Raw genomic sequence first — 6,000 nt, 5'->3', positions numbered from 1 at the left:
GAACTGAATTAATCCCCCTCCAAAAAGACTGCATATTTCTAAATTCCTTCAACTGAAGTCACTCCAGAGTTTGCTCACTTCATCTTTAACTGTGTTAAAGCAAGCTTTTTAGTCTGACTATTGACTGACTTTTTTTTTTTTCTCCTTAGTTGTCTAACCACTGAACTGTGGTAATACAACAACTGTAGGACAGGGTTTTGTTTAAACACACACATTTTTCAGGCACTGTTCAGGGAAAGAGGAAGAACGTCTTTTGTTATGGTACATGAATTTTGGGTGTTTAGCATCTCCTTCTTGCTCTGCCAAAGGCTTCCCAGGGAGATGTCTGAGGTCCCTCAGAGTCATCTGTACCAAGCTAAAGTCCCCAGTTGGGACTTCGTCTCCTCTGTGCTTCCTTGATCCCAGGAAAGGGACAGGCACGTCCCCAAGGGCGAGTGCAGACTGCGATAGGCTGACTCCCCGTAGGAGGATTCCCATCTCTCAACCTCTGCATGACTCAGCTTCCCATGTGTAAATATGGATAGGAATCCTCCCCTTCCAGTTGGCCTGGAAGTTCATAATTGCAAAGACAGTGCTTAACTGCTAGTCTTCTTCTTTGCATGTGTAACGGGTCTCTGTTCTTGGTACATCTGTGTTATATTACCGATTACTTTTGTACTACACATATACAATGTTGTCTGTTAGCACTTGCATTAAAATATTTGTGCAACATTTTCCCTTTCCATTCATTTATCTTTTATACCCAGAGGTAAATAGCATCACTTTATTTCACGTATTCATCCTTCACCTAATCTATTTATTAAGTAATATGAGCTTGAAAATGTGAAGTACCATGTGATTCAGCAGTGAAGGGATATTGTGATGTCTGCGGTGGCTGACGGACCACAAACCCACTTGCCTCCAGCATGTGCCTCCCAGCCTCAGTGGAGCTGCGGGTGCTGGAGCAGTGCACGCTGACTCCACCATCAGGCGTTACAGGCATTTCTCTCATTGGCAGTAAATGTCTGGGAAATCTCTCTGCATTTTTGGCACCGTAAATCTTATGCTCAGCTACAACTTAGAGATAAATTATGGAGCATCCAGCTGCCATTAGTTTCAAGTTAACAGTGTCATTTAGATTACTTTTTGTATAAACATTATTAAAGCTACAGATTGCAAAAGTTAGGATTTATATTAACAGAGCGTGCTTACTAATCCCAGGAAGATCACGCCTCCTGTTCCGTGGGATTTAGGCTTGTCTCTGATTCAAACAGATATGTAGTGTGAAAGTTAAACAGTCCTGCTGGTGACTAGTAATTCACAAAGCCCATCGTCGATACCTCATTTTTCTCTTGTCTTCACACACTCTTGATTGCACTGGAAACTGCTCCTTTGAAAACAAAGCAACAAGTGAAAAAAGCCATGGTGTTTTCTTCCATGGTTAGCTGCCAGTAGCTGGCAAAATAAAAGCCTGGACTGAGGAATGAAGGCGTTTTCTGCTGTTATCCCTCGCCATACCAAAGGGGAATTATGAAGTGCAGTAAGAGTGGGTGGATTCAGACATAATCCAGCTAGTCGTGCCCTTCACCCTGAGCCACTTGCTGCAGCTTGTGAGGCAGGGCTAGAGCAGAGTCAAGTGACCGGATGCTGACACTGCTTTCTGGTGGCCACAGTCAAAAACCATTTAATTTATATGCTTTGCCATACGCGTACAGCAAGTTCCCTTGGCCCCCATCAAGATTCTGAAAGGGGGAGCCAAGTCACGTCCCTTGGCTTGGCTCATCCTTGGCAGCTGTTCAAGCTTTCAGCTTGCCTTGGAGTAGATGACATTCACTTACAGCTATGTTTTGTAAATGTGTAGCCTTCAGAAGATGGTTAGTGGTCTCTGCTACTTTATATTTGAAGCTGCTGGGTTTGAGGCCTGAGCACTTTCCATCCTTATAGAGACTATCACATGGTAACGGGAGCGTCTACGGGTTCTGCAGTGCATCAGGTTGAATGAAAACATTTTTCTGATAAGAAGGCTTTTCTAATTTACTTTTTAATTTTCTTAAGAATGAGAGAGACAACCTAATGCTTTAGAAAATAATTAATAATGTTGGTTTGTGCTGGATAAAATCCTCCTTCAAGATGTAAACAATGAGACATTGACAGTCATTCATCTCGGGTACCAAGCCAGTCAGATACAAGTCAGCAGATGTATCCCTGTTAGCGCTAAACTGAGATGGAGGCAGCAGATGCTACCTCTCAGCAGGGGTTATTAGACTGTGCTCAACAGCATGTTGACATAGTTACATGGTATCCCAGCTTCTTCTGGCCTGAAACTGCTTAGCTTGTTGCAAAGGCAAAGGAGGAGACAACTGCACAAAAACCTGGCAGATACGCCTTCTCTCTAAGACCTTAGGTTTGTGGAAGATTTTTAAAGGCATCAGGGGAAGCTGAAAGTTTCGTTGTTCTTTAAACTTTTGAAAAGTCTCCCTCTCAATTAGCACACCAATCCCTACGCTCTGTCTCTCAAGCCACCTGCGTAGCACATCATTTATTTGTGCTGTAGACGGGCTGTTGTGGTTAAACATGTACATTGACTGTGGACCCAGTATATGCACTGGACATCAGGAGCTCTCTCACATAGAGAGACAGACATACCATTCAACTAGCAAAGAATGGCGATCAGAAGTAAATTGAATGAAAGCAGCACTTTTATCCACCTGTTCCCTCCATTGGTGCCCCAGGCTTGTTGCGTGCCACTTATCTTGGTGTTTACACTCACAGACCTTTTCATATGCAGGCAGCATACAGTGTCTTCTGGGTACCTGCTGTGGCTTTCAATGCACAAATGATAAATTATTGTTTTGATCTTTATTTCAAAATTATTTTTAAGATTTGCTATTTTAGCCAAGTCTCATCTTGCAGCAGTGACTGCCCAAAGAGCTGTCTTGCATCAGACTGTATAATGATATTATGGCACACATAATCTGAAACTAAAATAAGGACATAGTGTATGTTTTACCTGGTAATGATCAACAATTTTAATTAATGTCTTCAGCATTTTATGGAATGGTAGTTTAAGTAGTTCAGAATACAAAGAAGGTAGTACCAGAACTCTTCTGGAGACTTAATCATATTCAGCAATTTTTACATTTCATTTTTTTAAAAGTCTAGGTTTTATGGTTTCAGAACAAATCTGCTAAACACATATCTGTGTTGCTTTGTTTAAAATTACAGCTAGCAAGCCAAAAATACATTTTCTAACTGACCAGACTTTTGGGAAACTAACTCTGCGATCCAAGTGCTAGCAATGCAATGGTGACTGTCACTGCAACTGCCTCAGGTGATGCCGTCCTGTAAGCAGGGCTAGACAAGATGAAAATAAGTCTCTCAAAATTATGTATCTTCTTCCAGCCATTTCTGGACTGTTCTTTCCCAGCAACTGGTTCTGTTTGAACGACACCATTTGCAGAGTCTGCCTGTGAAGACTATTCCAGGGACTAACAGATGCACTTTTCCATAAAGTTTATTTTTTCCAGTTTCATCTTTCTCCTGTATTAGTTTGTTTTCAGCTACTCCAAAGCCCTAGTAAACTGCCAGAGAAAATAACAGCAGAAGTTCTGCAAGATGGAGAATGAAGAACTAAAGAAAACGACATGGGGAGAGATACTGCTTGTAGAAGAAGTAAGTAAAGGAAAGATTTTTTTGGTGAAGGCAGTAGCCAAGAGTGCCGTATTTACCATTCTGTCACCTTTTCTCTGTGACTCACAAGTTGTTTTCTTTCTACAGCTTCATTTCTTTTATCTCAACAGTGAGAACAAGCAGAATGTGGGGATAATTTGCCTTACAAAGCAATAAATTATTTTCATATGGAATTTCCCTGTGGCAGTAGGCATCAAGGCAATCAAGACTCAGCTGCAGTTAGCTACCAAGTTAAGCTTTTGGACAGAAATGACCACTCAGCTCTACCAGTGGTTGTATCTACAGGGACTACAAGTAGCCAAGACTTGGACTGCCTCATCATGCCTTGCCTGAACAGCAGTCCCGGAAACCATCTTACTCTTATTCCAGACTCATTTCTGATGAGTTTATTTCTTACCTGGGTGCATGTCATTTCAAAATACTCTGTTTATTTTTGAGTCTTTGAATTTCTGTGAGACTAATAAAATAGCAGGAGGAAAGGAAGGAAAAATAGTTTCTTTATACACTACAGTATCATAAACCACACAAATGAACTTCACACACAAGGAGATGTTAGATTGGCTGTGCTTAATCCTGCAGGTCAGCTGCAATCATTTAATGGCACATCCTTATAGACCCGGCCTTCGGTTTTAACTCATTCACCAAATCCCATCTGTTTGATATTCTTTTATGATAAATATGATGATTTCCAAAGTGAGCAGTCAGGGCAAAACCTAACTTCAGATAGCGAAAGTAGCATTCCTCAAGCTTATGAAAACGTAGCATCTAAAGACAGATGAAATGACAGTGACCTGAAATAACAGGAAGCTGGCCTCAGTTGTATATCTGGCAGGGGCTGACGCTGATGGAAGTTTGTGAGCTGTATCCAAAACCATGAAATATATCCCTGCCCCTGAATGAACTGGAAGGCATGTTTCACCCTACAGCAAGTCAAGGTTCAAACACCACTGGCTGTCGGGACCTCCGTTCAGTCCTTGTTCAGATCTAAATGCAGAAGCTTTGGATGGATCTTTTGACTCTGCTGCTGAATTTCACTGGCACCTAAACCTTCCCATCTATTCAGCTGTGGGCTTTCCCCATCACATTCACCAGCATTCAGATTTCCCTTGTGAACAACAGGAAAGAGAGGGAAAAGTAAACTTTTGCATGAACTCAAAGCCTCTCCTGGGAGTCTGGGAGGGAGTGCTGGAGAATCCAAATTTTGCAACTCTTTTTTGCTTGTCTTGGAATATGCAGTGTTTTGTGAAGTCTGTTCTGCAAAATGGTTATCAAGAGGTTAAAGGAAATCTCTAGGAAAAAAAGAAAGCTGTAAAGTTAAAACCGAGCCAGATAAGAAAAAAATTGCTTGAATCTAGGAATCTCTGAATTCTTCCATCTGGGATGGAAAAAGCAAATTAATTCTCTGTATGGAAAAAAGTGTGTCCTGATGTTTTATGGGGCATGAGTATTTCAGAGATTCACAGGGTATACCTGCAGATCCCCGCATCCTGTTCACGCGCAGTAGCAGCAGTAATAGGGCTTAGCCTCCTTAGTGAGGAATGGCAACTTTCCAGAAAGATCATCAAGGGAGACAGCATGCAATAAAGGTCTGCTCATTTTTATAAGCAAAATAATTTCCATATTAAAAACTGTGCCTAAGGAAGTTTGATGGGAAAAATGCAAATACAGACAAATACACTCTGACGGGTGCATTGAGTCAAAAGGTCTCTGCTCAAAACTAACCACAGTTCTTCTAACAGAACCCTTATGGAAACTTCTGGCTGGGCCTCTCTGCATTCAGACACATCACATACATCTCAAACACATGGATTCGTGATGTGCTGAGGCCAGTCTAGATGCTGACTCTCCCCTACAAGGACAGTTTTGTCATCCCTGATCCCCTGTCTGTGTACCCTGCCCTGTCCTATGTATCGGTTCAGCAAGTCGCATCACACCATCCGTCGATTGCTTTGCTCTTCTTCGCTGCTGGCTTCCAGCCAGAGCAGCCAGTGGATGTGGCTCAGCCTGGCCACACAGCAGGTGGGTGCCGGTGACCAGGAAGAGGACATGTAACCTGGACCAGAGAGGAGGGCAGCTAGCCTCTTTCTCCATCAGCAGCTCATATCATAAATTGATAATGAAACTGCACTCCAGAGCTAGCCGTTATAACATGATATGGGGAACTGATCACTTTGTGCTTGAAATAGAAGACTCTTAATGGGACTGAGCTGTTGCAGATCACAGCAGTGGTGTTCATGCCAGGGTCTCCAGTTAACACTGCTAAAGACCATTGCTTTGGTATGATTTAGAGGATTGCTAGTGCTAACTAGCGTTGTTAAAATCTTCTTTGCT

Source organism: Opisthocomus hoazin, chromosome 2 (genome assembly GCF_030867145.1).
Source record: "Opisthocomus hoazin isolate bOpiHoa1 chromosome 2, bOpiHoa1.hap1, whole genome shotgun sequence".
Taxonomy (NCBI): domain Eukaryota; kingdom Metazoa; phylum Chordata; class Aves; order Opisthocomiformes; family Opisthocomidae; genus Opisthocomus; species Opisthocomus hoazin.
Note: the sequence above shows the minus strand (reverse complement) of the source record.